Consider the following 12479-nt stretch of genomic DNA (forward strand, 5'->3'; position numbering starts at 1 on the left):
ATGAGGTATATTTTTTCCAATGGAGGACACAATGTTGTGTTAAGCAGATTTTATACTTTTTTTCAATGTGCCACTAATGTAAAAAGAGATGGCAGAGGTGCCATTTGGCTTTTAAAAGTTTTATCTTCATGATATGGAGTTGTATTCATTAATATCAAAGATATCCACCAGAGAACAGAAAACATTCTGAGGACACTTCTGTTTCTTCCATAGCCTACCAGCTCAACGCCAGAAGATGCTCAGTGCTCTGGCTTGAAATATAAACCAAATCAACCTGAAGGATATGGAATATTAGAGTGGTATGAGGGCCTTTCTGCAACAGTGGTCCTGGAGGGAAGTATGTCCTACAGCCATCTACAACCTGTGCACAATGCTTTATGGAGTGCAAATTGAACATTTGTTGCTGCGAGGCAAACATGATAACCTCAGCTTGGGCTTTAGCACACATAAGCAACATCAGGAGCTTTGCAAACTGGATTTAAAAATGACTTAACATTATGTTTTGGTAGAATAAATAAATGATTGGGAATGCTAATCTTCTTGTTCAAGGCAATAACACTTGTGAACTTAGATGGGCTTTTTATTGTTTTCCCATGCCAACTATTTCCAGATGGTGGTAGTTTCAGGATAAAAATATTTTAATATTTAACACACACTAAGTGACAGATGGTGTCCTCTGCTACAAATAAGTTGCTTTGTTTAGGTAAGATACAGTAATTAAGAAGGTAAAATGAGATAATAGGACAGAATATTTTACCTTCAGCATCAAATTGCCCTGCTATATTCTTCTTTCAAGAAAGCCTGTAGAGAAATTATAGGGAGAAAACAAATCAGAAATTATAGGGAAAAAATATAACCTAAGCAGGACAGAAACATTTTTTTTTAAAAACAGCATTTTAACTTATGCACTATGAAGTGGAAGTGGGGAGAGTGGAAGGGTTTCTATGGAAAACCTCCAAGGGATCCCTGAAGGTGACTGAGAAATGTGATTTCATATGTTACAGTGCCAATATACAAAACTAGTAATGGCATACATACTTCCCTCAAGAACAACTGTTCCAGAAATATTTTGAGACAAATCTCCTGAATCTTAAAATAGCCCCTTTTTGTCATAGTTTTGAATCAACCCATAAGAGACAGAGAATAAAAAAAACAACAGCAACAAAAACAAAACAAAAAAAACCCAACCCAAAATCAGACTTCTGCCTATAAATATGTGCTTAGTTTCTTTAGCTTTCCTAAGGTGCTTTGTTGTTTTATAGTGTTAGCTCTACCCAATTCTCTCCCCTTATGATTTTAGATTGTTTCATAGGAGTTTAGCTACTACTTGGTCCTATACAGCCCACAACATGCAAGGGCAGTTAGGTCCTACAATAAATCACAGTCTGGTCCTAGTTTAGAGGGACATGAATATAACTTGAATGAAATTAATAATGCCCTTAAAGCTTCTCCCCAGAAAGTCATACCACTCCCTGCCTCCTGTATTTCGTGTGGTGCCTCTCTTACAACTGTAATGTTCCTTATGGCACACAACTGTAGCAGTGGAGTCCAGGTGGGTTTCGAAGAACACAGGGAAAGTCTCAATGCCAGAGTTCAAAAAGCAGCTCTGTCCTTTCCCCTGCAGTGGCAGACCCTCAGGAGGGAGGGAGTGTGCCTGTCTGGATATGTATAGAGCTTCCAGAGCAGGCAGGCAGGGACTGAGGAGGGGCTGCCCAAGCCACTCAGCACTTACATCATGTCTGTCAGGGACTGTAAAGGGCCTTTATGAGGCTGCCTATGATTTGTTGCAGGGTGGGCTTGGCTGCTGGTGTTTATTTTTGCAAATATTTCATGACCCTGCCTTTACTTTATTTCTATATATAACAGCATGGTCTGGATCTTAATCAAACCTTCAGCTCAAACCTGTTTTATGTCAGAAATGCTATTGATTGCATGGTCCTTGATGCTGTTAAGCAAGACATGACTACTAAGTAGACCCAAAATTTATTTCTTATTCTCAAAAACAGAGCCAAGACTTTACAGCCTGACAAATGGATTTCTAGGGAAATCTTTAGGTCAGCTAATCAGTGGGTGAGGAAAGGGGAAGAAGTGAGCCAGAGGGTTAAGCATGCATATCAGTGCTCCCACCCAAAGCAGCTGCAACCATGTACTCCTCACAAGCCTGCCTGTGACTGCCTGGAAAGCCTGAGCCTCAGTGTGATCTCATTAAGGCAACTATTACACCCATTAGCTTACAAAGAGAACTTATGAAAAAGAAAACACATGCTCACAGATAGAGGGTAGACACAGACTTTTCCTGAACAAAACGTGAACTCTGTCAATGGAAAAAACCACACAGAATGGTGCTGGCACTACTTCACAAGGCAACTTGGCCCTTACTCAGAGAACTTAAAAACTTCATGTCAAGTGATGGATAGTAGTATGGTCTCTGTCTGACCTTTCTCCTCAGAAATGCTGCATCTGTGCTCAAAAATTAAAAATCAGATAGAGATGTGAGCTGCATATTTGAATGCTGACTGGCCCATTTTCCAGCAGCTTGATGCATTAGTCACCTATAAAATGAAAGAGCCATCGACAGAAAAAACAGCTGCTGAGCTGCAGGTGAGAGCAGAATCACCAGCTTAGTGCAGACACATCTGTGCTGTCTAGACTGTTAGGGTAATCCAAGAATTGCAGGGGTTATGAAGGTAATTTTGCTATTGGAAATTATATTGGTTCCGATATAAACCTGTCAAAACTGTCAAGAGAGGACTCAGGAGAAACTGCATTTTCCTAGGAGGCAGCTGGCTTTGGTTTAAACCTCAGTTCTTTCAGCCATCCTCTTGCACTCTGTTCTCATTCTTTTTTTGGAAAGGGACCAGGCCTTCTGTGTTTGCAGAACCTGGTTACAGGTTCCAAGACTGCTGAGAATTATAAATAATATGACCTTAGTTGCCATGTAACAAACTTGTATGATAATTCATAGCTGTTCTGCTATTGTAATTCAGTCTATGTTGAACCCACAAAATTTGGCTGTGCCTCAGTCACTCAACTTTCTACGCCTCTGTCAGGGCTGGAGCAGCAGTTTAAATGAGATGGCTGCAGCCATTACTGCTATTTGGGTAACCCCCCTGCTTCCAGTGAATTTTGTTGAGAAAAAATTTCTTGAATTAGCTGAAGAACAACTGTGTGGGTTAGCCTTGCTCACCAATGGGAACCATTTTTCTAGCGGTACAAGAAGATAGGTGAATGCAGCAGCCTAATTTCATGTCCCAGCTCATCCAGAGGATTTTGGCAAAGAAGCAGGATACCACTGCATTGCAGGCTGGTGAGAGGTGACAACTTTCAGGAGAGGTTTGGTGCAGAGAAGGGTTGCCACAAGAAACTGAGGGGTGGAACTGCTGTTGGTAGGTAGACGTTGATTATATGGGTCTGCAGGCTAGTCCTTGTCAGGACTTCTTAAATAAATACCCTTCCTTTAAGGAAGATTTCCTTTGTTTCTGACATCCAAGGCAGCTGGTCCACTAGGCAAGTGTTGAGCAAGATTATTGTCATGTCCTTCACTTATAACTCAATGGATAAAGAACGGGGGAGACCCTGCTATGATTCCTTTTTCTCCCTGAAGATATTGAGCCACAAATTCCACACAGTGCACTCCCAATAGCTCCTGTCTCCCTGGACCCAGCACAACAAATCAACTTCTGCTGCCAGAAGCTAGGGCCTTTGTAGGTAAAGCCAGGAGTGACAGAAGAGGTATGTGGTTATAGGGCTTGAACCCAGCTCCCAAATTTAACCCCCAGCCTACCTTCTCCTTCTGAAAATAAACTATGCAACTGCAGGATCTGTAAGAGGCTGCAGTTTTACTAGTGGAAAATTTAGGCAAAACACTATAAAATAAATGAAGCAATTCCAGTAGAAGCTGGGACAGGCACTGAAATTAGTGTCAGGAGCCATAAAGGCTGCAGAGCTAAAGCTACCATGTTACAATTCATGGGAGGAAGTACTTATCCATAGCAAGTGGAGAGAAGTAGGAAAGGTCAAGCACTCTAGCAGACATGAAGGATTTTATGTTTAAGTTTCTGGGAAGTTTTTCTTCAAAATACAGTTTTGCCAAGTATCTTATTTCCTGATTCAAACAAAACTATTTTTCCCCTCATCAAGTTAATTTTACTTAAATTGGTTTGTCAAAAGGGAAAAATCCAAATCTCAGTTTATATTATATGGGAGAAAAACCTGTGTAACTGTCATAAAAATTTGCTGTATGTGTGCCAAGAGGCACTCAGGTAACAGTGAAAAGCCAAAAGAGAGGTTATTCCATTTTTGATGTCTCATTTTAAAATCAGGTGGAACTTTCTGCTTATTCTCAGCACAGAATTTTTTGTCTTCTGTGGGGTTTTTGGATGTGTTTTGGTTACATATAAACAAGGCACACACACTTCTGTTTAGACTATGTTTTATGATCTTTCTGAAGTAAGAAAACACTAAATCAAGGCTGCCTTTGGTATGTTAGCAAACACAAGAGCAAGAGTACAACATCACCCTGCTTATCCATGGACTGTGAAGCCCAGTAGATTATTGCTGGCAAACTCTTTGGAAGATGTTATAGTCCAATTGAATTTCAAAAAGAGAGTCATACTACAAACTGAAACCTTCAGGGCTGTGTGCACATATCTTCTCTTTGATGTAGGGCCTACACTTTTGGAAATCTGTTAACAAACCCTCACTTTTTGTGAGATTAATGCTATAGAGAATCTGGATTGCAGAGTGAGTATCAGGAAATTTGAAAATAAAATCCTTTGGAGAGGACAGAATTTTTCTCTATACTTGTATTTTCTGACCCTGTGACTAGGCCCATGAATACTGTTTCTTATGTTTCTGTAATTATCAGTCAATGCCGCACTGCAGTCTGCTACATAACCTTAATCAATAACTGTGATTTTTTTTGAGCAATGGTATGTTAAACAAACAATAAAAAAATAGGTGCTTCAAAGTTATTCTTGGCCTGCCTCTGGGTTACTAGAGGTATTGAATCAGAGATTAACAAAACTCCAGCATCTAGAGCAGGCCAAAATTCAAGGCTCAGACTGATTTCAGTGCTCAAAACACAAGTGTCTTTGCCATTTTATCCCAGTTTTGGTTTTACTAAATTTGAATAAAGAGTACTTGAATAGTGATTCCAAAACTGTAGAAGTGAGGTCAAAACAAATCCTGGTGTTTTTTGTAATTTGAAGCAAATATGCTAAATTTAATCAACTACTAAACCCAAATACTTCCATTTACCAGTAAAAGTTTTTGTGATATAAAAACAGTGCTTAGACTCACTTTAATGATACTTTTATTTACACACATTTTCTTATTTCTGCCATATTCTCAGGAGTGCTCAGAACCAGTTTTGGCTCCAGCATAAATTGCTGAACAGTTATTTATTTTTGCTTATGAAGTGTGATCTAAACACTGTATGAAGACCTATTTCTATAAAATACTGAGAAGAGATGCTTTCTTTATATCTAATTCTTTGATTACTTTGCACGAGAAGTTATGATTGCACTGCAAGAGAACACAAAGGATGTCTATGTATGCTGGAGGTCTTTCTCCTGACTGAAATTCTAATCATCTGCTTGACGTCATGGAATTTTACAAAGGTTTAACCAATGTCAACTCCTGCCTTTTTCTTGTTAATGCTGTTTGCTTCACATTGGGATTTAATCTCTGGTTAAACAAATCAGAATTTATGGAGTTTACCCCACAAATTGAGAAGTTTCTTCTCTTGTCTCCTTATCCACATACAAAGTACTTGCTAATAGAGCTGGTGCTTATCTAACACCCTTACTCACTATGCCTTCAAAACAAATAAAGATATGAATCCAAAGGCAAAAAAAAAAATAAAAATCCATAGACTAGCTAGTCCTTGTGGGTTTTGCAATAAGAAACACAAAAATATTGGCAAAGATCTTACAGGAAGAATGAAGAGATGAAGAGGGCTGTCATCACTGCCTGGGTACTATTCGAGAGGGATAAATGTAACACCCTACATTAGGGCAAGAATAGTCAGCTACATAAATATAGGGTGGAAAACAAGTGGCTGGTGGCATTTCTTCTTAAAAGAGCCCATGGAATGTACTGAATCACAAGCTAAGCAGAAGTCAACACTATCATGCTGTTGTGAGAAAAGCAAACACAATACTGAGATTTCTAACCAAGAGTAGAGCCTGCAAATTGGGTGAAATATTCCTGTTCTGTGCTGTACTCAACAACTGTAGGGCTTTGCCTGAAATACTGTGTATAGTGTACTGCACACCAATAAGAATATGAACCACTTGAGAATTCAAAGATTATTGATGATAAGAACAAATTTAGTATGACAAAAGTTGCACAAATTGAAGTGCTTTAGCCTCAAGAAGAAAATGCTCAGAAAGGGACATGACATTCCTCACAAATGAAAGGGTCTTTGAAAAGGAAGGGGAAGAATGTCAATGCCCATGTGCCATGGATTACTTACATATTAGAGAGGAGCTTTTTAGACCCTGTCCACCTTCCCATTTGAAACATGGAAGCTCTCTATCTGGATTGTAGTAGTATTCAGAAAGAAACACAATGGCACAATTGCAATTAGAGTAACAATGATTGAGGAGTATCTCACTGTAAATATTTTACAGGGCAACAGACAGTGATACAAAGTGAAGGTCAGATCACTGCTAGTGGTGCTGTGAAGGTGGGCACATATAGTTAAAACACAACAGCCATGTATAAAATCCAGCTATAGCCGTAACTACAGGAGATGCTGCTGGGCCTTGTCTTGTAGAAGAATATGAGAATAATCATACAGCAGCCACCATGTGCTGCCAGTCATAAAAAAGGTTAATACAATCCTTTTGATTAGTGTACAGGGAGAAGAATTTTAACTTTACTTCTGCACCTGGCAATGGAATGACTGTTCCTACTGAGAGTCTAGTGAGTACAATTCAGGCTTAATGCTGCAACTTGGAGAAAGTTCAAAGAATTGTCAAAAGAATGATTCAGGTGTTGGGAAAAAAACACACCTACTTTACCTATGGATAAGAGATGGCTAAATTACTCTTTTCAAATAGTTTTCTTTCCTTAATAGTTTAGGCAGGAAGAATTGATAATGGGTTCTTCAGTCTAGCAGATGAACGTATGACCTTTGTGTGTCAGCACACTGATTTTTTTGTTTCATTGATACTAGTTTTCAAACAGATAATGTTCTTTGGCCTGATTCAAAAGGCTGCTAGGTGCACACTAGAGGTAGCACATGAAAACCAGCAGGCAAAAGGCAATGCGTTATTGGAGAGAAGAAAAAACAAGGCCAATCTTTTCTGGCAGCAGTGCAGGCATCTGGGAGATTAAAGTAACCACATAACAATGGCCTAGGATATCTTGTTATGCATCAGAGGGAGTTTAGAACAAAGGCTAACCTAGCATTATGGATTAATGAGGCCAGGCATTTACAACCTGGTCAAGTTGAGGCAAAAGGTCATTTTCTAGAGTTCTCCTCCATAGGAGTGCTAAATAACATTGATAGAATGCATTAGTTTGAGCATTTATCCTCCATTGTTACCCAGTATATATCACCTTTCCTAAATATTTTCTGAAATGCCCAGCTTTACTGTGACTGATTCAAAGCAGAATTTCAAACACTTAACAATTGAAAACAGTAAGGTTTTGTTTGACAAAAATGTAGTCACAAAGTAAAATAAGATACACTTCTAACTGAAAATAAATCTACCAGATGTTACCATTTTCCAGCAAATGGCATTCACCTTCAATGGGCCACATGTATAGATTAAAATAAGACTCCACCAATTATCTTTTCTACCATGCTTTTCAGGGATTATTTTGCCTCACACTGCACAGACACTTTGTGAGCCAGAATCTCTGGTCCAGTCAAGTCAGGTTCTAGGCAAAACTGATGGGTAGGAGCTAAGGTAAGTTTGAACAACATTCAAAGTCCTCAAGTGCTACAACTCCCCAGAATACAGGCCAATACCTGAATTAAAAAACAGACATTCATTCTAAGTAATGTGTGGCTTCCCACAGTCCTGAAGTCCAAATATTTAATCTGTCCTGAAAAAAAACTTCCCCTAAAAATCCATTATAAATAATGGATTCTCATGCAGCAGTACTGCATGACGCCAAATCTATTTTTGTAAAAGGACAAATTGAGCCAATTGAGTGATTTCACTGGCTAGTGATTTCTTTGAAATAGTTTATCACATGCATGAAAATACACTACATTGCCTCACTTTAGAAGTCATCTTTGTTTTCATTTTTATTAAGTTATAGTGTTTATCTTCATGATTAAACTCCAAAATTTATGAATTCAGTGGCATCATAGAAACCACTGTATATCACCTGTTTTTGTACCTACATATAACCTACATTTCTACAGCCTGCAGCTGCCCAGGAAGGCACCACTACAGAAGTTAATTACACATATGCAATATTTAAAGTTGACCCACATGTATTTAAGAGTGGCAGAAAACTCCTATTTCAACCTCTTCATCTCCAACATTCATATAGATCCAAGCACACTCATATCTAAATCCACATCACATATAGATTTAAGTTCTTCAAACTTAATAAGAAATCCACAAAACAAACTCAAGTATTAATGCTGATTGCTAGAGCATGCCAGCATTTCTCAACAGCCATAAATGTAGGAGATTGAACATTTTTTGCACTCCTCCTCCTGCAGGCACAGCTGAGGAATGTTCAGATGCTCTCACCCACAGCTATATTAGGCACATGTCTCCAGTGCAGAAGCAGCTTTATAAGTTATGCTCCAGACAATGGAGGCTTAGACATATAACTCACTGGACTGATGCATTCTTGTGTCGTCTATTCATTTAGTACTGTACAGAACAAACATGCATCTTTGCCCTCCAGCTGAAATGTAAGTGTTCTCAAAGAATATTATTTTATCACCTGTTTATATGCAAGCAGGGCCAGTTAGGAAGGGCAATGAGATGAATATTTTTTCTTAGGATTAGGGCGAGTTCTAATTGGCTGGACATTGCTCCTCTTCTTTTTACACATCTCTATTGTTCAACTGCCCTTGTATAGCTTTTCTGGTGCAGAACCTAAAATAAATCAAGAAGCAGTGGTGTTCCTAGATCTCCTAAAAGCTGATTTTAAGTTTACAGTCAACCTTATTGAATTGACATTTCTGGGCTTGTATGTTTATACTATTCCTTTCTGAGCATCTGTGACCCACTGCAGAAGGGCACATTAGTAGTCCTATAATCAAGTTTCATTGCTGATGTAATTTTAAAGGTGCTTTCAGATGATTTCAGGAATGACGTCTCCTTGTTACAGTGCAGAACTGTGATTCAAAGTATCTATGAGCTATTTTTTACTCTCTCACTGGTTTAGAGAACAGTGGCTAATCCTCCAAGCCAGTCCAATTAGAGTTTCTATTTAAAAAAAGATGAGGACAGTACTGTTGATCCTTGTTGCACCTGAGATCTGTTATTGAGACCTATAAAAGCTAAATGACTGCAACTCAGAATTTACTCTCACACACTTATATGTGATAGCTGTATGTTCATGTACTCTATCAAGCAGGTAAGTACTCCAGAAAACTTGCATCCTTAAGGAGTTAAGAAGGTATGGCACAGTATATATTAAGTAAAATACAATTGTGATGGAGTAACTTCCTCTACCTGCCATATCTGATGATTTCTAGTAGCCCTGTGGGAAAGAGAGCCCAGGCTGATCCTCTTTTCTGACTAGATGCATTTGCAAATCACTGGTAAATGGTCTCTTCCAAGTTATCAGGTCTCTAGAAGTACAAATAAAGTAAATATGAGTGATATAAATACTCCTCCTTGCACAGAAAGTATAAAGTTCCATGTTTCAATTCAGAAGGATATGAGCCCAAAATGTTCTCTAATTTTTATGATTTTTCAATGCGTATATCTAAATGTAATGTTCTGGTTTACTTATATATATTTATTATTTAGACCCCTAGAAAGAAGTAGGAATGAAGCAAGAAGACACGGCTGAAAACTGAGGTCCAAAACATTCAGAATTAAAGAAGATTGATACAAAAAGGGAAAACCAGTTTCCTCATTAAGGACAAAAAGATTCAAAACAGCTGGTTTAGAAGTTTCTAAAGCCACTTTTCAATTCTGAAGACATTATAGACTCAGAATAGAAAGAGGGTCAGATCTTACACAAAATTAACTACTACAACTGTTAGCAAAACTAATACCTCTGTTCAGTGGCCCACAAGAAGAAAATAATTCAAATACAAATTGGGATGGAACCCCTTCCACCCCAGGAGATTTTCTTGCTGGTCTGAAAAATGAAATAAAAACCCAAATGAAAATAGAGTCCTACTACTTATAAACTTTGCACTAATTATGTTCAACTTGGTTGCATTCAGCAAAACTATTATCCTGTCATGTTAAGTGGGCACGACTTACTGCAGGCACTTGTTTAATATAAAAATCTTCCAGACATCCTAGAAAGTTTATTGTTAAAGCTTCTGAATTGGCCTAGAAGTTACAGCTTATATACAGAGTTTACTTGTGCTTTATATCTTTGCAGATACCAGTACTTAATTTTTAAACCGAAAATGAAATGTAGCCAGCTTAATTAAGCATTTAACCAACTTATTTAAGAAAAGTTACTCTAGCCACAAGATTGAAGATCCTCTGCTGTGTACTTTTCATTGCTTGGCTCCCAATCTATAGTTGATATTTTCTGTTTTGCAGAAACATTGTTCATGGTTTGTGGGCTGACATCCCATCTTTCTTAGCTCTCCCTTCTCTAGACTAAACAATGCCAATTCCTTCCACCCTCCCTCATACTGCCTTCTAGACTGCTGCTCATTCTTTTTACTTCTCTCTGAAGTGTCTCCAGGGTGTCTACATTTTTCTTTAAGTATGGTGCCCAAAACAGTACTCCTTGCTACTGGAGAGCGTCAAGGAGAGTGGAATAAGCACTTTACACACTCTGCAGAAAATGTTTGTACTCTAGAACTGCTTTATTTGGCTTAAAATTGGTGATGGTGGGAGCTTTTTGAACAGCTCAACTGAATATGTATGTTCAGAGTCTTCCCTTGTGAAAACTGGGTTCAGGTATAGATTTGTGATCAGAGTCCTCAGGCCAGAAATTTGTAAATACATCATTTTCCCTTATTACAAGGCATGCCAGCAAATCAGGAGTAAATTCTGATTTACTGTGCAAAATGGTCCTTATTTTCAGATCCTCAAGCAGGCTCACAAGATTTTCAGATATGGATGGCAATTATCCTAATGAGGTTTTCTACCAGAATTTGAAGGATTTTGTTTTTCAAATACTTGCCACAGGACAGTGGTCTATTACACTTGGTACTGGGCAAACATGAAACAAATTCTGCAAGTTGGGCTGGTTTTTTTGTAACACCTGTGTTGATCCACAGAAGTCAGTGAGTCTCAGGTAAAAAAGAACTTCCTCAGGCATCTAGTCTCACAGTCTCTTAGTGCTTAATTATAGCTGTAAAATTTTGCATGGGAAAATAAAAATGAGGCTGCACATCAAATATTGTCCTTTGCTGTAGAGGAGGGGAGGTAGAGTAAGTATATTTTAAATTACTGTTCCACTTTCATGCCATCACTATGAAGCAAGCCTAAAACTTGAAAGCAGGAATGAAAACAGAAATTCTTAGCTGTAAAGTTTAGTAGTCAGTGTTCCCTTGAAGACAAATAATGACATCAGTGAACTAACTTCAAGGTCGAGTAAATAAGATTAGAATAATAAACTCTAACCTGGGAAACTACAGAAATCTTCAGTGGACTGTTCTGAAGACAGATCAAACAATCATTAATTTTGGGGAAATTGCTACTGCAGACTATTGTAACTTTTTCAGAAAATTCACAAAATTCCTTCTCTCCATGTGCCACTGCTGGCTTAAAAAGCAGGTATGAAGAAGGCAGTTTGATGGTTTAATGTAAAAATGTGGGCTAGAGCAAAGAAGGGAAGTCTTTCATCTTGTTTTTGCTGAGGAAATAGCATAATGGGAGTCAAAAAAGAAAAAAACAAAAAAAACTAACCCCAAAACTACACTTTGACTACCTATCTGTTTTGTAAAGCTTTCATGGGTTTTAAGGAATTGTTTAAAAAAGAAACCTGAGGATATGCAAAAGACTCATTAATACAAAGATGGTGATATTTATATGTAGTTTGTATTTATTCAGCTAAGCACTGCCAGTATGTATGCTTTTTTACTTCTTCAATGCCAGCTGAAATTTGACTTAAAAATACTGACCAGAACATAGGAGCATAATGTTCTTGCATGCCTGAAGATATTAAATGTTGTGAAATCAAAGCAGGCAAAATCCACATTAACATTAAAAAAAAAAGACAGTCTCTTGGTCTTTACTGTCAGACAGAAATTTTTCCAACAGATATCACTTCAGGATTCTGGCACTGGCAAAATGTGCATGCCAGACACAGGAAACCAATAAAAACAAGACAAACCACAGAAGCCTCCAAAA

This window comes from Taeniopygia guttata, chromosome 3 (genome assembly GCF_048771995.1).
Source record: "Taeniopygia guttata chromosome 3, bTaeGut7.mat, whole genome shotgun sequence".
NCBI classification, from domain to species: domain Eukaryota; kingdom Metazoa; phylum Chordata; class Aves; order Passeriformes; family Estrildidae; genus Taeniopygia; species Taeniopygia guttata.